The sequence below is a fragment of the Hetaerina americana genome, unplaced genomic scaffold (genome assembly GCF_022747635.1).
Source record: "Hetaerina americana unplaced genomic scaffold, ioHetAmer1.1.p SCAF_124, whole genome shotgun sequence".
In the NCBI taxonomy this organism is placed as follows: Eukaryota; Metazoa; Arthropoda; class Insecta; order Odonata; family Calopterygidae; genus Hetaerina; species Hetaerina americana.
Window position 1 is genome coordinate 490356 of NW_027286337.1, and position 26063 is coordinate 516418.

The window sequence follows — 26063 nt, forward strand, 5'->3', positions numbered from 1 at the left end:
CTAACTGAATGTAGAAAATAGCAAAGGGCCAGAGACATGCTTCATACAAGGGGAGACTTAAGTCATATTTTAGGGGATGACTCTGTGTTTATAAATCGAGTCTTAACCTTTTTAAGGGCAACTGGTTGAATGAGGCAGCTATAGTTTTAAATCTCATAATTTTAATGCCTTTTGATTTTAACAATTATTTATTTATTTATATATTTAATCGTGTTTATTTATTCCTAATTAAAAAGGAATTGTAGTTTTAGTTGTCATGAGTTTTGCAAAATGACCTTAGCTGTCGATGCACCCTAAAACGCTTAAAACTACTACTACTACGTGGTTTGGGTAAAGTGGGTAGAGGATGCATGGGCCAGTATGGCATAAAATGCTGAAATCTGGAGACCGCACAAAGAGAGGCTGCGACTAGAGTTGAATTTGCAACCCCAGGTCATATGTTTGGCATTAAGGTCACCTCCTAATATTCCCCGGGAGGGAGGATGTTTCTAATTGAATCAAGGTCTTCCTTGGGATATTGCTGCTCTTCAGTTGGAAATAAGCAGACCATATTTTCAGTTTGCCTTCTCTTTTCTTAAGCGTGATGCCGACAAGTTCATGTTTTGAGAGACAGGTGGGCATAATTGGCAGCATGGAATGTTTCTTTATAAGGATTGCTACTTATCCACCCTTGGATTCAGGCCTGTCCCCACGGAAGACTGTAATTAAGTATATAAAATGCTTGACTAGGTTTCAGTTTTGTTTCCTGAAGCAGGATTACGTAAGGGGAGTAGGTGGCTGTAAGGTGCTGTCACTCAAGCAATTTCGGTGTGATACTGTTGCAGTTCCACTGGAGAAAGCTTAGGTGGTGAGGATAGGAGACGGGATTACAGGCCATTTAGGAGTTTGATAAGGTATGGGATTAAATCCGTTTTTAGGACTGATATTACGGAGGCATTATCATCTAGAGTTCGGATCTTTGCTACAATGTTGCGTAGAGAGGACTTCAAGTTTGATTGGGAGGATTCTGGAGAAAGGTTGGGTTCAGGAATTAAGTTGGGTTGGGTGAGGAGGGGATTTGAGGTAGAGAGGGTTGGTATCGGCCTTATGGTGGGAGATTCCAGGAAGGGGGTTTGGACGGGATTCCCAAGCATTTTCTGGGGGAGGAAAAATAGCCTTGGAGATAGTTCCAGAGACCAGGCAGCGAAGGATGCCCTTCGAAAACCCGAGACCGACTCCACCTTGGTTCCAATGGAGGACGTAAAGGCTGCCTTGTGGAACTCGGTCCTGCATCAGTGGAAGGAGACTTGGCAGTCTCTGCAAAATAATAAACTCAGGGCAATAAAACCGGTCGTTTCACCATGGTCCTCTTCCATCCGGAAAATTCGGAGGGAAGAGGTTATGATTACGCGCCTGAGAATAGGACACTCTGCCCTCACTCATTCGTACCTCTTTGCGGAGGTAAAAGAACAGCCCCGCTGCAATGAGTGTTTCCAACCCCTGACGATAAAACATATCCTGACGGAATGCACAACATACCAAAGGGCCAGAGACATGTTGAAGATAAGGGGAGACTTAAAAAATATTTTAGGGGATGACTCTGGGTCTATTAACCGAGTCTTAAGTTTTTTAAGGTCAACCGGTTTAATGGGGCAGCTTTAGCTTTGGAGCTCATAATTTTAATGCTTTTGATTTTAGCATTTTCCTTTTTTTTTTGTTTATTTTATTTATTTATATATTTATTCGTATTTATTTGTTTACTTATTCCTAGTTTAAAAGGAACATAAGTTTTACGTTATGACAGTGGTGCAAAATGACCATAGCTGTCGACGCACCCTACAAACCCCTAAAACTACTACTTTACAGTTGGTTTCGGCTTTGGGATTAAACCCATTAGTAGATTAAGGTTGGCTGAGTTCGCAGTAGCTTCGGAAGGATCTGTCATGGAAGTTGAAGGCAGGTCGTGAGGTAAAATTTGAGATGATGATAAAGGGTCAGGGCGTAGCGTATATAGAGTATCCGGCTGGACTGCCGACGACGTTTCCGAGGCCGGGAGATCCATGATTGCGTTACTCGGCCAGATTGAAATCGATAGGTCGCTTTGGAGGAGGTGAATAAATTTTAGGGGAGGTAAAGAGCAGATATGTGAAAGGTAAGTGTGAAATCGTGTAGTGAGTGTTTTGAGTGTTGGCGACTCGAGACGTACCTAGGGGGGGGAGAGGGTTACCTTGGGAGGCCCCTTGGACACCCCTGCCGATCCGCAGAGCGGGCACAGCAGGTCTGTGTCCAGGGATCTACCCGCCCTAAATCCCTAAGAAGTGGACCCGCACGGGTCCCAAGGAAGTGCAAGGGGAGACTGGCTCCCTTTCCTTGGTAACCGCACGAGACGACCAATGGGGACACAGCTCGATCGCCACCAGAGAGTGAGAAGGAGGGACTAAGTTAGCCTCCCCTCTCCGGAGCTACGGCTGAGATGGTCTCAAGTCACCTAAGTGTAGTGAGTGTACTATGTGAAACGGGTGTGTAGGAATGGTCCTGGAAAGGTCCGTCCACCTCCGAAGTTTGGGTATGATTTTTCTCGACACCACGTCGAATTGGAGGGCAGAAAGGATGTCCAGGAGAATCAGCAGAGTATGCAGAAGCCGTAGGGTGGTCCAAGAGGTCAAGGTCGAGCAGGAGAGAAGATACGACAATTTCAGGTCCAGTCCGTATAATATCCAGGAGAGAAAGTCCAAGCAGGCAAAGTCCGTAGTAAATTCAGCAGTCAGGATCAGTAATCAGGATCTCTATTTGCAGTCAGTATTTGAGTATCGTCTTTCCATTTCCTTCCTTCCTTTCCTTTCCATTTCCAGTCCTCCTCCGAACACCGACCCTCAGTCTGATGCAGCACCTAAGTGCCGACAAGAATATCCGTACCGGTGGGAGTACCCACCATTACCGGTAGTTTTAACGGCCGACAAGGAAGTGACTTGTGAGATATTGGGACGTGTGCTTATGTTGTTTGCGAGAAGATGAAACTTACAGACTATACTAAGAACTATTTACAAAAGACAATAGTGACAAACATGATTGAGTGAGATACAATAGATCAACGGCAGATTATTACATATATTGAATTTGATGACTATAATTTTTTAATAAATAGGATTTTTATCTTTTCTTAAAGTAGATTCTTATATATATTTTTTTTTTTCTGGATTTTTTTATTTATTTATTTATTTATTTATTTTTACCTCTCTCATTTTTTATTATTATTATAATATTTTTTTTTCTCCTCTTTTTTTTTTTTATTTATTTTTATTTTATTTTATTTTTATTATTTTTTATATATATATATATATATATTTTTTTTTTTTTTTTTTTTTTTGAAAAGATAAATTCAATTACATACAGTTGAACAGTTAACTATAGATACAGATAGAGATACAATGACAGAGTTTGCAATATAATAACACACAGGTATATTAGATTTAACAACTTAAGGTAATGGAATATTGCATAAGTCTAACAGCGGGATTACTAAGCTATATATAAATGTGAGTAAATGATAATATATTATTTCTTAATACCAGTAATATATAAAAGAGAGATAGGAAAGACTCATAGGCGAGTAATATGTTTAGGCAGTGTAATTGTGGAATTGGATGGGATGTCATAGTTCCATATATCTGTTAAAAGGGGGTTGTTGGTGCGTGGGAGACGAGAGTGGAAATTTTTTACTAGTTTCTGAAGGAAGGAAGCTATGGTGGGAAGTTTAAGGGCCGAGCGCACATGTTGCATATTGGTAAGTCTAGGGATTTTTAATAGAAAGCGGATGGTTTTATTCTGAAATGACTCCAGTTGGGACCTAATCTTTTTGTTGTTGGCAAATATTTCTCCACCGTAAAGCAGCTTGGGACGGATAATACCCTTATAGAGGCGGATACGGGCAGGGTGAGACAGAGGAGAGTTCCCCAGAAAGAGGCCTGCCATGCTGTTTTTTGCAACATGGGCAGCACAGAGGCGATCTTTTAGGTGAGGTCGGTAAGAAAGCATGCGATCCAGAACCACGCCTAGGAATCGGTGGCTAGAGGCTCTTGGGATGGGTGTGTGTTTAATACGTGCGGGGTTGTATCTGTCGTGTTTGCGTCCTCGTTCGAAGTGTACGTGAGTGCTTTTTGTGGCGTTGATTTGTATTTTCCATGTTTGTGTCCAGCGGTGAATTAGTGTTAAGTGGCTGTTGAGTTTTCTAATGTTCGCGTCGGAGGATCGAGAAGTGGCGGAGATGGCTGTGTCGTCTGCGTACATGTGTAATTGTGTGTGCGGGGATTTAGGTAGGTCGTTTACAAATATGTTGAATAGGAAGGGGCTGAGCAGGGAGCCTTGTGGGACGCCAGCAGAGGTTGGGCGCACCGAAGAGAGAGTCTGTCCGTCGGCGACAGTGAATTTACGTCGGTTCAGGTAATTGCGGAGGAGACGGATGAGAGGAGGGGGGAAATCATTTTGAAAGAGTTTAAATATGAGGCCTTTGTGCCACACCTTGTCGAAAGCCCTAGCGATGTCCAAAAATATTGCGTCGGTGGGGCGGCGAAGCATGAAGCCACGACTGATGGCTTCGACAAGGCGTAGCACTTGGTGGGTTGCAGAGGTGTTAGATCGAAAGCCGAATTGCTCGGGGCGAAGGACATTATTGGAGGTTGCATGGTTGAGAAGGCGGGTAAGGATTAATTTTTCGAAAATTTTGGATAGGTTTGAGAGAAGGGTGATAGGTCTGCTGTTGCCAGGGATTGTAGGGTCTTTACCGGGTTTGGGGATGAGAAGGACTTTGCCAGTTTTCCAGGTTTCGGGATAGTAGGATAGAAGGTAGCAGTGGTTGATAAGGTCTGAGAGAATAAGGGAGAATTTGGGGACTGAAGAGGCAGATTTGAGCAATTTATTAGGGATTTTATCAAGGCCAGGAGCAGTATGAAGAGGTAGGGTATTGATGATGGATTGGATTTCAGATGCATCGGTGATGGGGGGAAGGTCGGGTGGGTTATATGGGAGGAAGCGCAGTGATTCGTCAATTTTGTCTTCAGTTAAGGAAGGGGAATTGTCCAAAGTCATAACCGTCTGCAGGATGTCAGCTTGAATTTCCACTTTGGCTTTTGGGTCAAATATGTATGTATTGTCATGTTTTAATGGTGGGGAGAAAATTTTGTTGCGTCTTCTGAGAGAACGTGAAATGGACCAAGTGGAGTTGTCGTTAAAGTTTAATTTGGATAGGTGGGTTTCCCAGGATTTGGATTTAAATTTGGATATTTCAGATTTTGTAAGGTTGCTTAAGCGGGAGTATTCGTGTTTGTAACATGGGATTCGGGATTGCTGCCAGCGTCGGCGCGCAGCATTTCTGGCAAGGATGATATTTTTAATGTGTTGCGGAAGGGAGAATTTGGATGAATGATTGTGGGGGACAATTTTCGTTATTTTGCTGAGGGCGTCATGGAGCGTGTTAGTCAGGAGAACGGCTCGGGAGTTCAAGTCTTCGTAAGTTGGGTTTAGAAGGGGGGACAGGGGATCTAGTAGAGTGGAGAGGGTGTCAGGAAGTCTGGGCCAGTCAGTCAGTTGTTTTTTTGGAAGGATGTCAAGAATGGGATTAAGAGGGATGGAGAATAGGATAGGTAGATGGTCGGAGCTGAAGTCATGAATCACTGTGGGGGGATCAAAAAACGGAAGGTTGAGGGATATGGCAATGTCGAGGATGTCACTTCTAGCATTCGATTGCGGCGGGAAATGAGTGGGTTCTAGAGGGGAAAGGATGGACACAGGCTTAAAGGAGATGAAGGACTGGAGAATGCGGCCGTTGTTGTTGGAGGAATGGCAGCCCCAGTTTGGATGTTTACAGTTCCAGTCGCCGACGAACAAGGCCCTGCTGTGTAAAGAAAACATTTTCCCCAGGTCATCCCTGCTCAGGGGGTGAGAGGGGGGATGGTAAATCGAGTACAAGTGTAAGTTGCCTTGTGGAGTGTGCAGTGTAATACCAAGAGCCTCTATATTGCTGAGGACAGGGGAAGGAAGTGGGGTGTGGTTCAAACCTTTTTTGATGAGGACTGCAACTCCTCCTCCAGGAGTGGTTCTGTCAAGTCTGTAGCAAGTGTAGTTAGGAAAGTGTAGGGAGATGTGCGGTTTAAGGAAGGTTTCTTGTAGGAGTATGATGTCCGTGGCATGATCAGAAGCGTATTTTTGTAGTTCAATTTTTTTGCTAATGATGCTGTTGCAGTTCCAGGAGAGAATCGTGATGTGGTTGAGTGTGTGAGTATGTGGACTGTTTACTGTGTTCATGGTTCAGTCTGGAGGAGGAGGATTTGTTCTAGAATGAATAACTTTTTGTCTTTAACAGATGGAAGGGAGGACATTCTAACCCAGATGTCTCTAAAAAAAGAGTTAAGGGAGGATTGTTCGGATGATTCTTGGTGGTGGTCAACATTAGTTACTGAGTGGGAAGCAGGGGGAAGTGAAGGAGACGAGAGGGAAGGATGGTTATGAAGGACTGCAGAGTAAGACTGGGTTAGCGGTTTGGGAATGGGAGCAGGGGAGAATTGGGCTGGTTTTCCTAGGCGCAAGATCATGGTCGCTTTAGCTTTCTTATGGACAGGACAGCCTCTGTAGTTGGCCGTGTGGTCACTCTGGCAGAGAAGGCATTTAGCCGGGGTGTCCGGTGATTTCACGCATTCTGAGGAGGCGTGTGGACCGCCGCAGCGGACGCAGTTCGGAGGGAGAGTGCAATGGTTTTTGGTATGGCCTAGGGCCTGACACCTGTGGCATTGAACGGGCTGAAGGGGTTTGCGGAAGTAGTCTACTTTTATTGCAAGACCGAGCAAGTTTGACAGGGATAAGAAGGCTTGAGGGTCGATAGCGCTTTCTGCGATGATTTGGCATGTACGCGTTGGGTATTTCGCGACAGAGAGGGTACCAGACGCTCGAACAGCGTCGGAAGGTCTCGTGGACCATATTCTGTGGACCGATATGATTTGGAAGCCTTTAAGTTTAAGCTCGCCAAGAATGTCCTCCTCTGTGATAGAGGGGAAGAGACCGCGTAGGGCAAACTCTTTCCTTCGCTCACCCTGAAGCTGGTACGTCACATACGGGACAGATTTTTCCTTTAATAGGGACGAAACCGCTTTGAAGTCAGCCACAGAGACGCATTTTATAACTGCAGAGGAGGGCCCAGTTGAGTGACAAATCGGGGGAGACTGGCAAGCTTTGGAGATGTCAGCATGAAGTGCTGACCAGTTTGAGGTATCTTCCAGTTTAATGGGAGGAATTCTAATCTTTTGATTATTAGGGCCATTGGTTATTAAGCTGCTTGACGGGGAGATTGGGGTTGTACTGATTGGGGGGAGACTGGGCTCAGAAGTAGTCGGGCCCTGTGCGCTTTGAGATTCTTCTGGGAGGGAAGTAAGGGGATCAAATCTGTTGCTGGTCAAGGGCATAGATGAATGGGAGGAATTCTTGGTGCTTCTAGTTCTTTTAGAAGGACCTTGGACTTGGAAATCTTGATCGGTAGGGGGAGGTAAAACAATGTTACTGGAGGCTGAGGGCAGAGAGTTGAGTAGATTAGGGTTCTTGTCCAGGAGGGAATGGAAGAGTGCTTTCTTTTCCTCCTCAGGCAAGGCTGTGATTACATTAATCAAGTCGAAGTTATGAGGGGGTAATGGATCGGATTTTTTTGTTGACCTAGCAGCCATTCTGGTGCTGTATACAGTGATCGGGATTTCAGAGTCGGTTGATTTCGGCATTTCAATGTGGCTCTAGTACGGAAACCACATGATGAAGTCTAAATTTAGGTGGGGGTACGGCAAGTAAATTAATTAACAAGTAAGGGGGAAGTTCAGCCCTAAGAAGTGGACCCTTCGGTTCAACAAGGCGTGCAGTGGAGGTGCAAGCCCTCTGCCAAGTCTCCCCGAACAAGACGACCAAGGATGAATGACCGTGAGTGAGCACCACCCGGGGGTGAGAAGAGGGGACTGGTTAGCCCTCCCCACCAGGCGCCTCAGTCACTTGGTATTGTTAACGACTAGAGCTAAAATAGCGTTCCGGGCAATGATAATTTTTTGTTTGGTCCTAAAAAGGGCCGAAAAAACCACGTGGGTTCACGAGCAAATATGGCCCTAAAAAGGTCCGTGCAATTCGTAAATAAAGATGTGTCCAGTGAAGAGCTGAGGTCGTTGCCGGGAGAGAAGAGTAGTCCAGAAGGTCGAGGTCGATGTGCAGAGCGTCCAGAGTTGTCCAAGAATAAGCAGGGTCAGCCAGGAGAAAAGTCAAAGTTCCGGTCCGTTCGATAATAAGTGATAAGGTTCCCCGTAGGCAGGGAAAACTCCGCTAGAAGATCTGCGCTCCTTCTACGCCAAGTCTACGATGTCACCAGGTCACCAAGTCACCACCCTAACAGCAGGATATTATCCTCCGAACAAGAAAGTCTCCTCCTTTAATACCCTCGTTCAGTTCTCCGGCCCGACGCTCGACCACGACAAACTACGAAGAAACTTAGATGGCGGCCTCCAGGGAGCAACAGCTACTACAGATGCGCGTAACGACGATTCTGTGCAGCTATTGAGGATTAAGATTCTCTGTTCAACCTCCGTCAAGTACGGACGTGCTTTTGGTCAGTGCGCCTTCTTTCCTTTGAAAGATTCGTGCCGCCCTTGTGTTTTCCGAGTGCCGCAGTGCGGACCCTTTGTCCCCGCCGAAGCCGCCGCCCGCCCGACCGCCCAGGCAGGCCGGTCGCGTGCCACCCCCTCCCCCTGCAGCGCGCCCAGTCTGCGCGTCGCCTGCCCGCCTAGGCCCCGCCACCGCCCGGCCGTGGCCTTTCACTTTTCCCTCCCCTCCTTCCCCTCTCGCCACATATAATGGGAAGGATTTTTATCGAATTATTTTTGACTGGCCAGTGAAAGGCCTTTTTTATTGTTAATTTCGTAATGCGACTTACGAGAAACTATTACGAGAAAACACTCACGAGGGCCCCTTTAATCATCCCCGAGGCTGTCGTGATTTGAGCATTAATCTCGGGACACAGGCCCTTCGCCGCCGAGCCATTCTTCCGTATATCCCCACTACAGATGATGCAAGCTCCCCCTTGTGTGCAACTAAGGTGATTTGTGTTCCCAAGATGCCCAAGACGCCACCCGAATCATCAGTGGCAGCCGCCCCAGCCGCTGTCTCGGTCAATGAACGAAATGAGCTGCTCGCGGACCTCCGCTTCGCCTCTCCGGTCCCGGATCCTCAACAGATCAACGCCGCTTCTCCTGCTCCGACGGATGCCGCCGCAAGCCGCACCGCATCCATTTTGCCTGCTGAATCCTCTCCTGAGCCCATGCCGATGGACATTGCAGCGGGAAACGACTCTGAACCACCGGTGAGTGACTATTTCCTTACCGGTCAATCTCTTGTGAAAATGAATTCGAGAAATTCATATTCTTATAGATGGCATTCCGCCGACCCCTGAGGAGGGTTTCCAAATAGTTGCAAATAAGCGTCGTCGCTTAATGGCGTCAGGCGCAATTTCAGCTGTTCCGCCGTCTTCCAAGACGGTTCAGAACCGGTTCACGCTTTTGAGTGAACCGATCCCCATTTCCCCCGCTAGCATCCCGGCCGCCTCAGCAGATGTCCTCCGAAGCGACTCCGTGGCAAACATCGCGCCGGTAGGATTCCTCCGTTTCGACTTGCGGACACTTCGAAATGTCCTAGGTTCCACATATCTTTGATTTAGACACATGACCAAATAATGGTTTACTTAGGGTATTAGATAAATTTTCTAAAGTTAGTAAGTGTTAAAATCTAAAGAGTGGATAGGAAAGACTCATAGGCGAGTAATTTGTTTAGGCAGTCTAGTTTTGGTCTTATCGGGAATAGTATAGTCCCAGATATTTTCTAGTAGGCGGTTGTTCGTCTTTTTTAAGCGTTTGTGAAAATTTTTAACAAGATGTGTGATAAAAGAGCCTATTGTTGGGCGATGGTGAGCGGAGCGCACGTGCTGCATGTTAGTAGCTCTGGGGAAGGAGACGCAAGGATTTATTTTTGAAGGTTTACAGTGATTTACGTATTGTTTTTGTGATTGCGAAGATTTCACACCCGTACAGTAGTTTCGGGCGGATTATGGATTTATACAAACGGACTCTAGTGGGGTGTGATAGCGGAGATTGATCGGTGAAGAGGCACAGCAACTTTGTTCTTGCAACCAGGGCCGAGGTAATACTATTTTGCAGTTGGTTTTGATAGGTGAGTGCCCGGTCCAGTGTTACGCCCAGGAAACGATGGTTTGAGGCCCTTGGAATTGGTGTTTTGTTGATTTTAGCAGAGTTTTTGGTGTCGTGTTTGCGTCCGCGTTCGAAGTGTACGTGTGCTTTTTGTGGCGTTGATTCCAATTTTCCATGTTTTCGTCCAGGGGTGTATTTTTGTGAGATGACCATTTAGTTTTCTGATGTTGCTGTCGGATGAACGTGAGGTGGCGGAGATGGCTGTGTCGTCTGCATACATGTGTGCCTGTGTGAATGTTGACTTTGGGAGATCGTTAATGCAGAGGTTAAACAGTAGAGGACTAAGCAGGGACCCCTGGGGAACGCCAGCTGGTGCTGGACGCACCGTAGACAGGACCGGTCCTTCGGCAACTGTAAATTTACGTCGGTTTAGATAGTTTTGGATTAAACGGATTAACGGCGGTGGGAAATCATTGGTGCAGAGTTTGTAGATTAAGCCTTTGTGCCATATTTTGTCAAATGCTCGGGCGACATCCAGGAACACGGCGTCTGTTGGGCGACGACGAGTAAAGCCGCGACTAATCGTCTCAACCAGTCGAAGGACTTGGTGTACAGAGGAGGTGTTTTGACGGAACCCTAGTTGTTCCGGGCGAAGGATATTGTGGGAAGAAGCATGATTTTGTAGGTGAGTGAGAATAATTTTTTCGAAAATTTTTGAAATGTTGGATAATAAGGTGATGGGCCTGCTATTGCCTGGAGTGGTGGGGTCTTTACCGGGTTTAGGAATCAAAATTACTTTGCCTATCTTCCAGGTTTCTGGGAAGTAGGACTTCAGATAGCAGTGATTGAAGAGGTCGGCCAATGAAAGCAGGAACTTAGGGACTGTAGAAGCTGATTTTAGTACGTTATTGGAGATTTTGTCAAGTCCAGGGGATTTCTTGGAGGGAAAAGAATTTATTATTTGTTTTATTTCTGAGGAGTCCGTTATTGGGGTTAAGTCAGGGGGGTTATGTGGTAAAAAGCGAAGGGTTTCGTCTATTTTATTGTCCATTTTTGACGGTGCGGAATTAAGAGTCATTGTCTGTTGTAGTATGTCTGCTTGAATTTCGGTTTTACTTTTAGGATCAAAAATATAGTTGTTATTGTGTTTTAAGGGAGGGGAGTATATTTTGTTTGGTTTTCTCAGTGAGCGTGTTATTTTCCAGAGGGAATTATCTTCAAAGTTCAGTGTGGAAAGGTGTGATTCCCATTCTTTGGTTCTGATCTTACGGAGTTCTTGTTTTACTGTGTTGCTTAAATGCGTGTATTCGTGTTTGTGTTGGTGAAGTCGGGTTTGTTGCCAAAGTTTGCGAGAAGAGTTTCTTATGGTAATGAGGGCTTTGATGAAATGTGGGAGTGGACGATTATGAATGTGTTTTGTGTTAGGTATTGTTCGTGTTATTTTTTCTTGGGCGTTGAGAAGAGAGTCTGATATTTGTATGGCTCGTGTGTTTAGGTCTTCGTAAGTGGGATTGTCCAGTGGGGAAAGTGAGTCAAGTAGGATACGTAGGGTGTCTGGGAATCGGTTCCAGTCGATTAGTTTTTTAGTAGGAAGAGAGTCTAGTTCGGTTCTGAGGGGGATATCGAGGATGATCGGTAGGTGGTCAGAGTCTAGGGCGTGAATAACGGATGGGGATATGGCAAAGGGTAAGTTTTGAGAGACGGCAATGTCAAGGATGTCGCCGAGAGCTTTCGAGCTTGGGGGGAAATGGGTGGGTTCGTTTGGGCTGAGGATGGCGATTGGTCTGGACGATATGAAATCGTAGAGCGTTTTGCCGTCTTGGTTTGTGGAACGGCAACCCCATTTTTTGTTTTTGCAATTCCAGTCGCCCATAAACACGGCCCTGTCGTGGAGTGAGAAGATTTTTTTGAGGTCTTCCCTGCTTAGTTTCCTGCAAGGCGAGTGGTATATTGAGTAAATGTGTAGGTCACCTTGTGATGTGTGTAGTGTGATACCAAGGACCTCTAGGGTGTCGAAAATAGGGATTTGTAATGGGGTATGTTTGATGTTTTTGTTTATTATGATTGCGACTCCTCCTCCAGGTGTGTTTCTGTCTAGCCTGTATATGTTGTGGTTAGGTGAGTGAAGGCCAATGTGCGGTTTTAAGAATGTCTCTTGTAGGAGTGTAACGTGTATATGGTTGTCGTTAATGTATTTCAATAGTTCGTGGTTTTTATGTTGTATACTGCTGCAGTTCCAGGAAAGGATTTTGATATGATGTGGAATAGGAGAAGGTGTGGTATTCATGGTTCGGCCTGGAGAAGGAACATCTGCTCTAAGAGGAACAGCTTTTTGTCCTTAAGGGACGGAAGGGAAGTCATTTTATACCAAGTGTCTTTGAAAAAAGACATTAGTGCTGCAGCTTCGCTTGTGATTGTTTCCGGGTGAGATGAAGGTTCAGTGGGTGAGGGTTGGATTAAAGTGGGAAAGGAATTTACGTTGGTAAGAGCAGCAGAGTATGATTGTGTGAGAGGGGCTGGTAGAGGAGCAGGAGCTACGCGTTGGGTGAAACCTGAGCGCAACAGCATGGCCTGTTTAGCTTGTTTATGGACCTGGCATCCCCTATAGTTCGCAGTGTGGTCCTGTTTGCAAAGGTAGCAAGTTGCTGCGGAATCCTTCGACTTTTTGCATTCGGAAGTTGCGTGGGCTTCCCCACAGCGGACACAGTTAGGCGGGAGGGTACAATGGTTCTTTGTGTGACCCAGTTGCTGGCATCTATGGCATTGAACGGGTTGGGGAGATTTCCTGAAATAGTCAAACTTGACTGCAAGACCAGCAAGGTTTGTTTTGGAGAGGAGTTTGGTACAGTCAACTGAGTTTTCAAAAATGACGTGACATGTACGGGTGGGATATTTATCAACCGCTTTTAAGCCAGAGTCACGTTCAGCAATAGAGGGACGGGTGGACCAGATTCTCTGCACGCTTATCACTGGAAACCCTTGCAGTCTGATTTCGTCAAGTATAGATTCGTCTTTTATTGACGGGAATAGTCCCCTGAGGGAGAATTCCTTGTTACGTTCTGACGGGAGTTGGTAGGTGTTATAGGGAATGGACATGTTTTTGAGTGTGGTACCAACTGTACGATAATCATCAATGGTAGAGCATTTAATTATTGCTGAGTTGGTACCAGTTGAGTAGCATATGGGAGGGGTGGAGCAGTTGCTGGTGATTTCTGCGTGAAGCGCTGACCATTTGGTGGTATCGGCTATGCGGTAGGGAGGAATTTTCGGTTTACGCATGGCTGTTGGGGTCGGTTCGGATATTTCTGCAGCAGGTGCGCTGGGATCAGAATTGCTATCTGCTAGGGTAGTGAGGGCAGTAAAGCGATTTTTTGTTACTATAGGCGGAATTGCGGTCGGATTTGGAGCAGTCTGCCTTTTTTTCGTAACCTCAATGAATGCGGGGGGAGTTTTGACAATAGTCGGCTGTTCTACGGGCTTATGGGGGATGTCCTCCTTAGTGGAAGAGAAGGTCGAGGTTTTACTGAAGATATCCGGGTATTGCGATTGAAGAGACCTGATGAATTCGTCTTTGTCATCATTTGTCATTGATGAGAAGGCATTTAAAAGGTTTACGTTAATCGACGGGGCTGGTTGTTCCTTAGTTGCGTTACGCACTTTGGCTGCCATTCTGGTAGAGTACACAGTAGCGGGCTCGGAGGGTTGCCCTGATTTTGGCATGGTCACTCCTTGGTTACTTATTATCACATCGGAACGGAAGCAATTACCAAACTTGTCATTTAGACTATTACTAATTTGGGGGGGAGGGGTATCCTAAGAAGTGGACCCAGTCGGGTTCACTGAGCGTGCAGTGGAGGTGCAAGCCCTCTGCTCAGTGTTACCGGCCGAGGAAACCAGGGGACGTAGCTGGACTGGAGCACCAAATTGGGGAGAGCAGGTGGGACTAAGTTAGCCACCCCCCTTTTATGCCTCCGTTGTCCAGAACCAGCAAAGGCAATTTTTGTTTCGTCCCTTAAAAGGAACAGCAGGGACTAAATTCCAGCAGGAATCAAGTGAGATGTGGTCCTGATAAGGGCCGTACACCTCAGAAAATCCAGACGGTCTAGGTCGAGTTCAAGCAGCAAACAAGGGTTCAGAGTAATCCGTAGTCGTTGTCCAGGATGTGCACGGTCGATATCAGCAAAGAAAACAGCAAGAAGAATAACCGAAGAAAAGTCCAAGAGGTCCGGTCGGTTACAGCGAAGGCCTGGCAGGCAGCAAGGCCAATTGCTGAATGCAACAAGTCTCCACAACAGGTTCCACCAGCCGTTGAGTCGATGATCCAGCTCCCAGTCTCCTCAGTCAGTCAGTCAGTTGTCCTCTTCCTCCGAACAACGCCGAACTGTCTGATGCAGCACGTTCTGTGTGCTGTCTAGCTCTTTCCGTTCCGGTGGAAGAATCCACCACTACCGGTAGTTTTGAAAGTCCATCTTGCAGTGACGTGTGTGGTATCTGTACGTTTCTAGTGTTGTTTGTGTGAAGATGAAGCTTAAAGTCTAAATTAAGGTATTTACAATTCTTGTATGAAGTTAAGTAAGAACATGTTTGGATATGAAAAGACAATGACAATTGAAAAAAGATATAATTTTAACACCTTAAGTTTACAGAAAAAGGAATATAAAGGATTTGCTTACCATTTTTTTTTTAATTATTATTATTATTATTTTTGATTTTTTTTTTATAATGTTATCATTTGTTATACATATAATTTTTTTTCCTGTTATTTTCTATTTTCTTTTTCACTCTTTTTTTTTCCTCTTTTTTTTATTTTTTTAATCTGTTTTTCTCCTTTTATTTCCAAATTCTTTACAATGGTTTTATTATTTTTTTTATTATTTTTTTTTAATTAATTTTAACAAACGAGTGATATCAAAAGATAATTTGCTACATACTACTTACAATCTACTTACAGTTAGTGAAGAAGAAAGAAGATAGGATAGACTCATAGACGAGTGATTTGTTTAGGCAGTCTTATTGTAAGATTACGTGGTATTTCGTAGTCCCATATATTTACAAGGAGGGGGTTGTTTGTTAGTTTTAACCTTTTTTGAAACTTCTTAACTGAGGTGTTGATAAATGTGGTAATTGTGGGGAGTTTATGGGCTAAGCGCACATGCTGCATATGGGTGCATCTGGAGAGTCTTAGTAACAGGCGAAGGGTTTTATTTTGGAATATCTCCAAAGATTTTCTAATACTTTTGTTGGCTGCAAATATTTCACAACCATATAGTAGTTTCGGGCGGATAATAGCTTTATATAAGCGAATTCTAGTGGGATGGGACAAAGGAGAGTTTTCGGTGAACAGACTTAGTAGTTTATTTCTGGCTATGAGTGCCATGGTTTTGCAATGGGATAGGTGATCCTGATAGGTAAGAGTTCGGTCCAAAATTACACCCAGGAAACGATGGTTTGGGGCCCTTGGAATAGGAGTTTTGTTAATTCTCGGAGAGTTTTTGGTGTCATGTTTGCGTCCGCGTTCGAAGTGTACATGTGTGCTTTTTGTTGGGTTGATCTGTAGTTTCCATGTTTTTGTCCAGCGGTGTATTTTGGTAAGGTGGCCGTTTAGTTTACGTATGTTGTAGTCAGAGGAACGTGAAGTGGCAGAGATGGCTGTGTCGTCTGCATACATGTGGGTTTGTGTGAATTTTGATGTTGGTAGGTCATTGACGTAAATGTTGAATAGTAAAGGACTAAGCAGGGATCCTTGCGGGACACCCGCGGTTGCCGGACGCACTGTTGATGTAGCTGTTCCATAGGCGACTGAATTTACGGCGGTTGAGATAATTTTTCAATAGGCGGATTAACGGAGGCGGAAAATTGTTGACGGTTAGTTTATACAGGAGGCCTTTGTGCCACACCCTATCAAAAGCTCGGGCGACATCCAGGAACACCGCATCTGTTGGGCGACGACGAGTGAATCCTCGGCTTATTGCTTCGACCAACCGCAAGATCTGGTGGATGGAAGAGGTATTTTGCCGAAAGCCGAGCTGGTCCGGGCGTAAAATGTTGTAGGAGGATGCATGGGATACCAGGTGGTTGAGAATTATTTTTTCGAATATTTTGGAAAGATTTGAGAGTAGGGTGATTGGTCTGCTATTGCCAGGAATGGTTGGGTCTTTGCCTGGTTTTGGGATTAGAACGACTTTGCCTGTTTTCCAGGTTTCTGGGAAGTAGGATTGTAAGTAGCAATGGTTAAAGAGATCGGCGAGGGAAAGGAGGAATTTGGGAACTGTCGAGGCGGATTTTAACAGGGTATTGGTAACGTTGTCAAGTCCCGGGGATTTGTTGGATGGCAAAGATTGTAGGATTTGCTTAATTTCTAAGGAGTCTGTTAATGGAAGTAAGTCAGGAGGATTGTGAGGTAGGAGCTGAAGGGCTTCGTCAATTTTGTCTTCCATGTTAGAGGGAGAGTCGTCTTGCGTCATTGTGTGCTGGAGAAAGTCTGCTTGTATTTCTGATTTATGTTTTGGGTCAAAGATGAAGTTGTTGTTGTGTTTTAGGGGGGGGGGAAATTTTGTTTGGTTTCCTTAGAGATCGTGACATTTTCCAGAGGGAATTGTCTTCAAAGTTTAGTGTTGCCAGATGTGTCTCCCATTCATTTGATCTAATTTTACTGATTTCGGTCTTAACTTTATTGCTGAGATGAGTGTATTCGTTTGTGTTGGGGGAGTCTAGTGTTGCCAAAGTCTGCGTTTGTGGTTTCTTGCGTTGATGAGTGATTTAATGTATGGAGGGAGCTTACGGTTGTGAATGTGTTTCTTGTTGGGGACGGTGCGGGTGATTTTGCTTAGGGCACTTAGAAGGGAATCAGTTATTTGTATGGCCCGTGTGTTTAGTTGTTCATAGGAAGGGTTGTCAAGTGGGGACATTGGGTCAATTGTGGAGCGAAGGGTGTCCGGAAATCGGTGCCAGTCAGTCAGTTGCTTGGAGGGGAGAACGTCAATCTCAGTTGCTAGAGGAATGTGGAATAAAATTGGTAGGTGGTCGGAGTTTAAAGCGTTGATGACGGACGGAGGATTTATTCTGGGTAGGTTTAGGGAAATTGCAAAGTCAAGGATGTCGCTGCGAGCTCTCGATTGGGAGGGTATATGAGTTGGTTCTGATGGGGTAATAAATGATATAGGCCGATTCAGGCAGAGGGACTGAAGTATTCGGCCGCTTTTGTTCGTGCTGCGGCAACCCCAGGTGCGGTGTTTAGCATTCCAGTCGCCTATGTACAGGGCCCTATCATGGAGCGAGAAGAGTTTTTGGAGGTCATCCCTGCTTAGTGCTTTACCAGGTGGGTGGTATATGGAGTAGATGTTGAGTCTGCCTTTAGATGTCTGAAGTGTGATTCCAAGGGCCTCAAGGGTATCAAAAAAGGGGATCGGTAATGGGTTATGCTTGATATTTTTATTTACAATGATCGCTGTTCCTCCGCCATGCGTGTTTCTGTCGAGTCTGTAGATGTTATGGTGAGGGGAGTATAGAGAGATGTGTGGTTTAAGAAATGTTTCTTGCAGAAGTGTGACGTCAATTTTGTTGTCGTGTATGTATGTGAACAGTTCCTGTTTTTTGTGTAGTATGCCATTACTGTTCCATGAAAGAATGCGTAGGTGGTCTGGTGTATTGGAATGTGTAATGTTCATGGTCCGGCCTGGAGGAGGAACATTTTTTCTAGTATGAACAGTTTTTTATCCTTGACGGAAGCAAGGGAGGACAATTGCGACCATGTTTCTTTAAAAAATGAGATAAGTTCTGTTGATTCATTCGGATTAGGTTCTAGACTGGCGGAAGAAGTTACAGGTGGGGAATTAGGTAGAGATGGAAAAGAGTTTGCATTACACAAAGCAGCAGAAAATGAGCGGGTTAGAGGGGCCGGAGAGGGTGTTGCAGTAAAGGCGCGGGCGTTTCCTGAGCGCAACAGTTGGGCCTGTTTTGCCCTCTTATGAGCAGGGCAGCCTCTGTAATTGGCGGTGTGATCTTGCTTACAGAGAAAACACGTTGCCGGAGTGTCTCTGGATTTAAGGCATTCTGATGTGGCATGAGCTTCACCGCAACGAACACAGTTTGGTGGCAGGGTACAATGATTTTTTGTATGGCCAAGCTGTTGGCAACGGTGGCACTGGACTGGTTGGGGAGATTTCCTGAAATAATTAATTTTTACTGCGAGGCCCACAAGGTTCGTCAGTGCAAGCAGGGCTTGGACATCTACTGCAGGATCACAGGTGATGTGGCAGGTTCTTGTGGGGTATTTGGATACAGCTTTTGTGCCTGAAGCGAGTTGTTCGTCTGAGGGACGGGTGGACCAGATTCTGTTCACCGATATAACTTGGAATCCCAGTCTATTTAATTCGGTGAGGATATCTGAGTCGGGAATCGAGTGGAAAAGACCCCTCAGAGCGAATTCTTTCCTGCGTTCCCCAGGGAGTTGGTACGTTGTAAAAGGGATTTCTTTTTCCTTTAGGATTTTTCCCACTTGGCGGTAATCATCGACCGTGGAGCATTTAATTTGGGCTGAGCTCGGTCCTGTTGAGTGACAGACCGGGGGAATTGTACAGGCTTTTAATAGTTGGGCGTGAAGCGCCGGCCAGTCTTTCGTGTCTGCGACACGGTAAGGAGGTACTCTCTCCCTGGGGTTTGTTGCTGTTACGGCGGGGGGAAATGCAGCAGGTGCGCTTAGTGGTGCGTCGGCTAAGGATGCCAACGCCGTGAACCTATTTTGTAAGCTTATGTCAGTGGCCCCCTGCGGGTAGGGGGGTAGAGAATACTCCCGCAGTATCCCTGCTTGTTGTAAGAGGCGACTAAAAGGGCGGGGAGAAAACCCCGAAAACAAACCCCTAGCCAGCAAGGGATGCGTCCGGACAGTGCTGTGGATCCACTGTCTGTGAGCGGCCATACCATCTGGCCTGCGATCCGCCCAGGTGTTTGCCGTGCCTGGAGACCCGTAAGGGAGAAAAGGGGAACCTGGAGGGTGAGCTTTCTGGTTCCCAGCAGGGTGTCGGATGCCCTGTATGGACCGGGGAGTGATACCCCTCTTCGGCCCCGGATTTCGTGTAAACGGGAGGCCGGGAGCTAGCCACTCTCGGTCAATCGGCTTCCGTCGCGTTTTCGCTCCGGTGGCGAGTGCCAAGGTTGTGGGGGTCTGCGTAGGGAGGTCGGAGATGTAAGGGTTTTGGTGGGCCCTTGCACCGAAGATCCACCCCGAAACAGACAACCACTCCAGAAGCGCTATATCCCTCGAGTTAGCCCTGGCGACCACTCCGGTTTGGCGGAGTGGCGTCCCAAATGTGTGGCTCCGTGGCGGGTGGGGAGGCCGAGGGACGAATCATTTCTTATTATGGAGGAAAAACCCTTTCCACCACTAAAAAGATCCCGTCCGGACACCGGCGGGGGAGAAAAGTGTATCGGCGCATGTAAGCGCTATTTAATTATGTCTTGTGCAAAGGAAGGTGAGACCTTGAAAAAGGTTTCTCCCTTCTTAATTCGCAGAGTGTTATCACAGATTGTGCCTGGGGACCCAAAGAGCGTGAAGAAGCTCAGGGATGGTACACTACTTATAGAGACCCTGAACGACACACAGAGCGAAAAACTACTTGCTATGGGAACGCTCCATGACATTCCGATTAAGGTGGAGGTGCACCGCACTCTTAACACCTGTCGGGGAGTCATCAGTCACTACGACCTTCTATACGTGGACATCGAAGAAATCAAGAGAGAAATGTTCTCTCAGGGAGTGACTGATTGTCGTCGACTCACCACAAGGCGCAACGGAGAAAACGTAAACAGCACCTCCGTGATCTTGACGTTTGCGCGTGATAGACTACCCGACAAGGTGTTTGTGGGCTATGAATCGGTACCAGTGAGGCCATTCATCCCAAATCCCGTGCGTTGTTTCAAATGCCAACGGTTCGGCCATGTCGCGTCGCGCTGCGAGGGCAAGGCCACCTGCCCGCGCTGTGGCAAAGACGCGCACGAGGATAAGGAGTGCTCTTCGGAACCTCTTTGTGTGAATTGCGAGGGTACACACCCAGTGTACTCTCGTGATTGCCCGAAGATGAAAGAAGAGAGGAAAGTCATGGAGATAAAAACACTGGAAAAAATCCCATATGCGGAAGCGAGGAGAAAATACAGGGCGCTAATCGCTCCAACTTTCTCCCGGTCCTTTGCTTCCGTTGCAACCACGCAATGTGTAAAGTGTACCATCGCCACGCAGACAGAGATCCCGAAAGAATCCCCAATAGAAACCACGCAAGTGCCTAAACCAAAAAGGGTGAAGGATGGAAAGAGTAAGGTGGACAAGGAGCCACCTACTCCTGTGGGCCCTTCAAAGAAGAGCCCACAAAAAACCACCAAGGGGAACACGCCAAAAGGGCGTGAGAATACACCTTCCCCGCCGCCTCCAGTCAAGCCAAAGAAGCCGGAGGTAATTGAAGAGGACCAGAGTATCTCTGATACTGAGGTCTTCGCAAACGAGTGGAAGAGGAAACATCGCTTCAAGCGATAACCTCAATAGAGTTGGTCATCTCCCTTTTTAGTCATCTTATTTATTTATATATTTATTTATTTATTTTAATTTAACACTTTAAATGTGTTCCATTCTGCAGTGGAACTGCAATGGTTTTTATCGGCACAAGGAGGAGCTGGCCATTTTAATCCAAGATTTTAAACCCTCTTGTATTTGTCTCCAAGAGACCCATTTTAAGGCTGAAGATAAGGGTATTCTGAAGGGGTTCACTGTTTTTAGAATGGATGACCTAAGTGGCCAACGAGCCCAAGGGGGAGTAGCAGTTGCGGCCCGTGAGGCCCTTTACACCTCGCGAGTCCAACTGAACTCTCCATTCCAGGCCGTCGCTGTCACGGTGCACACCCCTGAGAGGATGACGTTATGCAACGTGTATCTGCCAGAGGGTGCACCGGTGACCCGCCTGAACCTTGAAGCCCTTGTCCACCAGCTTCCTCAGCCGTTCATTTTGATGGGAGATTTTAATGCCCATGATCCTCTCTGGGGAGGGCCAGAAACCCAAAGCAATAGGAGAGGTCGAATTTTATCCAACTTTATTGAGGATTTTAACCTGTTTTTATTAAATAGCGGCGAAAAAACCCGCTTTAACAGCTTCAATGGGGAATTCTCAGCAATAGATCTTTGTCTATGCTCGAGAAGTCTAGCCCCAAAGCTGAAAATGTCCACCCACAACGATCTCTGTGGGAGTGACCATTTTCCTCTTCTACTCGTTAAGGAAGACTCTTCGCCCACCATTTCAAAACCTCCGGAAAAGTGGCGTATTAACCGTGCGGACTGGCCACTTTTTAAGCGTACGTTTACATATAAACACGACGCAAGTTTCGACGCGTTGCACAACGTCGATAAACTAAGTTCAACGCTGTTGGCGGCAGCTACCAAAAGTATCCCTCGTACGTCCGGGAATATTAATCGAGCTCCTGTCCCTTGGTGGAACGGGGAATGCGACCGGGCGATTCGGGCGAGGAAAAAAGCATTAAATATTTTTAGAAAATATCCCACGGCAACTAATCTGGCATCGTACCGCCGCCTGAGAGCGCGAGCTCGAAGGGCCGTGAAGGAGGCCAAGAGGGCTTCCTGGATAGAATACGTCTCTACCATCAACCATCGCACGCCGCTTGGTCAGGTATGGGACAAAGTGAAGAAAATCTCCGGGTCCAAGGGCTCATTTGTCATCTCGCCATTGCTTGTTGCTGGCCGGGTGGTTAATTCACCTGCCGAAATAAGCAACATATTTGCCAGTCAGTTCGCGGCCAATAGCAGTGACGAGGGCTATGCCGCGGACTTTGCGAACCTGAAGAGGCGATGCGAGAGAGTCCCTCTCAATTTCGGTGCAGGTCCTACAAGTGAATATTACAATGAGCCTTTCACGTCCTGGGAGCTTAAATCCGCCATCGAAGACTCCCATTACACCTCGCCAGGGGCGGACGAAATCCACAACGCATTTCTCCGGAACATTCCGGAAACTGCGATTGGGGAGGTCCTAAATACCCTCAACCAACTTTGGAACGAGGGCAGTTTTCCAAATGCCTGGCGAGAGTCCATCGTGGTACCAATCCCAAAACAGGGCAAGGACAAAAATGACCCGAACAACTACCGTCCCATATCTCTCACCAGCTGCCTGTGCAAGGTGATGGAACGGATGGTAAACCGACGTCTCATGTGGTGCTTGGAGAGTCGTCACCTGCTCTCCGACGCTCAGTGCGGCTTTCGGCGTGGCAGGTCCACGACAGACCATCTGGTGCGCACTGAGAACTTCATCCAGGAAGCCTTTCTCCACCGTCAACACGTCATAGCAGTCTTTTTCGACCTGGAGAAGGCCTATGATAGTGTGTGGCGATGGAGAATCCTCAACACGCTCCACAAGTGGGGATTTAGAGGCAACATGGCCCTATTTATCAGAAATTTTTTAACTAACCGCCTTTTTAAAGTAAGGACTGGGAAGCACTTTTCCCGATCTTTTACACAGGAGAACGGGGTACCCCAGGGCTCAGTACTGAGCGTGACGTTATTTGCCATCGCCATCAACGACGTGGTGGAATGCATCAATGCCCCGGTGATGGCATCGCTCTATGTGGACGACTTAGCCATATTTTGCCGGTCGACACGACTGCCAAACGCTTCCAGGCAAGCCCAGGTGACTCTAAACAAACTGGGAGAGTGGTCGCGAAAGAACGGATTTCGTTTCTCCATGGAGAAAACGAAATGCGTGCACTTTCACCGTCTTCGCGGTTACCACGTTACCCCGACCCTAACCCTGTTGGGTAGGATTCTTCCATTTGTGGAGTCCGTCCGCTTTCTCGGCATGATCCTGGACCAAAAGCTGAACTGGCGGGAGCATATCCGCGTGTTACGCGAGAGGTGTCGCCAAACCCTCAACGTTTTAAAGTTTTTAACTCACTCCACTTGGGGAGCAGACCGCACCACCATGCTTTTATTGTACAGAGGCTTGGTGCGATCCAAACTGGACTATGGTTCCATAGTGTATTCCTCAGGACGAGAGTCTTACTTGAGACCACTCACATGTGTCCACAATGCTGGGATACGGTTGGCCACCGGGGCATTTAGAACAAGCCCAGTCCCAAGCTTACTTGCAGATGCAGGGGAGCCTCCGTTGGAAACCCGCAGGATGATTTTAATGGGCAACTATGCCTGTAAAATTTTATCAGAGACAATCCACCCTTGTTTTAACATAGTTTTTAACCAACGGTTTTTAGACTTATTTAACAGGCGGAGAAGGGCAACTAGGCCCTTTGCCGTTCGTTTTAATGATTTTATTAATGAGGTAAATTTTACATTTCCTCAAATATGCCCCGTCTCCTATGCTAAGTATCCGCCTTGGTTAACACCAATGCCGGATATTAAACTCATAGCCAGTGCACGCCGCAAAGCCAAAACGACCGATTCCGAATACCAGCAGCTCTTCAGTGCCGTCCTCAGCTCACTTTCTGACTTCGTCCCAGTCTACACCGACGGGTCAAAGTCAGAATCTGCATGTGCCTATGCGGTCGTGTCCCACTACCATGGAGTCGTGAGGAAAAAACTGCACACTTCTTGCAGCATTTTCACAGCCGAGCTGTCAGCCATAAGGACGGCCCTAGGAGAAATAAAAGAAAGCAATGGCTCTTTCCTCATCTGCACCGACTCGTTGAGCGCCCTAAAATCTTTATCGGCCTTTGCACCTGTGCACCCGATAGTCCAGGAGATCCATTATACCCTGTTGTCCCTTCAGAGAAAGGGGAACAGGGTCTCCTTTATATGGACTCCTGGTCACGTCGGCATAAGAGGCAACGAAAAAGCTGACCAGGCAGCGAAGGATGCCCTTCGACAACCCGAGACCGACTCCACCTTGGTTCCAATGGAGGACGTGAAGGCCGCCTTGCGGAACTCGGTCCTGCATCAGTGGAAGGAGACTTGGCAGTCTCTTCAAAATAATAAACTCAGGGCAATAAAACCGGTCGTTTCACCATGGTCCTCTTCCATCCGGAACATTCGGAGGGAAGAGGTCATGATTACGCGCCTGAGAATAGGACACTCTGCCCTCACTCATTCGTACCTCTTTGCGGAGGTAAAAGAACAGCCCCGCTGCAATGAGTGTTTCCAACCCCTGACGATAAAACATATCCTGACGGAATGCACAACATACCAAAGGGCCAGAGACATGTTGAAGATAAGGGGAGACTTAAAAAATATTTTAGGGGATGACTCTGGGTCTATAAATCGAGTCTTAACTTTTTTAAGGGCAACTGGTTTAATGGGGCAGCTTTAGCTTCGGAGCGCATAATTTTAATGCTTTTGATTTTAGCATTTTCCTTTTTTTTTTTTCGTTTATTTTATTTATTTATATATTTATTCGTATTTATCTGTTTACTTATTCCTAGTTTAAAAGGAACATAAGTTTTACGTAATGACAGTGGTGCAAAATGACCATAGCTGTCGATGCACCCTACAAACCCCTAAAACTACTACTACTTATGTCAGTGGCAATTTTATGTTGAGGGAGTGTGATAATTTCATTTTTTTTCGGAAGTGGACTCATCGGGCGGCTTGAAGAGCACGGATGTTTTGCAGGGTCTTTGGTTTTATTAACAGCACTCTCTATTGGGGATGTTGAAGTTTTCCCAAGCAAATTCGGGTATTTAACGAGTATAGATTTCAAAAAGCCTTCTTTGTCTTCGTTGGACAATTCTGAGAAGACATTTAGTAAATTTGTATTAAGTTCGGGTGCAGGCTGTTCCTTCACGTCTTTACGGGCCTTGGCCGCCATCCGTGTAGAATACACGGTCGGGGGTTCTTGGTTAACCGGCTTCGGCATTCTAAGTTAGAGCTAGTACCATTTTACAAACTACCAATGTAGGGGAAGTTAAGCCTAACAGCCCTAAGGAGTGGACCCTCCGGTTCAACTAGGCGTGCAGCGGAGGTGCAAGCCCTCTGCCTAGTCTCCCCGGACAAGACGACCAAAAATATTGGGATGTGAGAGAGCGCCACCCGGGGGTGAGAAGAGGGGACAGGTTAGCCCTCCCCACCGAGCGCCTCAGTCACTTGGTGACCAGTTGCTTAAGAGTAATAGTACGAGCAATGATTTTGTATCTGGTCCTAATAAGGGCCGAGTAAACCACGTGGATACCGCAGCAAAATGTGGCCCTTAAAAGGTCCGTACAATTGAAGAAAGTAGATGAGTCCAGTGGAAAGCTGAGGTCGTTGCCGGGAGAAAAGAGTAGTCCAGAAGGTCGAGGTCACTGCAGGGCGTCCAGAGTTGTCCAAGAATAAGCAGGGTCAGCCAGGAGAAAAAGTCCAATTTCCGGTCCGGTCAAAGATAAGTGAGAAGGTTCCCGTAGGCAGGGAAATCTCCGCTTGAAGATCTGCGCTCCTTCTTCGCCAAGTCTACGTCGTCACCAAGTCACCACCCTAACCAGTCCTATCTATCTCCTCCGAACCATGACCATGACCACCGTAAAGGACTGCGCCGTTAGGCGCATTTTTAATTTCCGATATCCAGCTAAGCTGATCAACGGTTGGCGGATTTATTTCTTGCAGGGTGTGGTTAAGCAATAAAGGATGTGTCGAAGGAGCTGATTGCGTATTTAATTTAATGGCGTCTATTTTTCATTGAGGCTAGTTTTGGGGCGTTTGTGTTTGAAGTGAGGATTTGTAGAATAGTCCCATAGAGATTCGATAATTGGGTTCCCAGTTTTACCCAGAGCTTGGTTGAAGGACGACGCAAGGTCATTGAGATGTGTTGGTAGGTCTGAAATTTTGAGGTCTTTGTGGATATCTTCATTTCGGACGAACCAAGGAGCGTTAGTGATTATTCTCAAAGTTTTATTTTG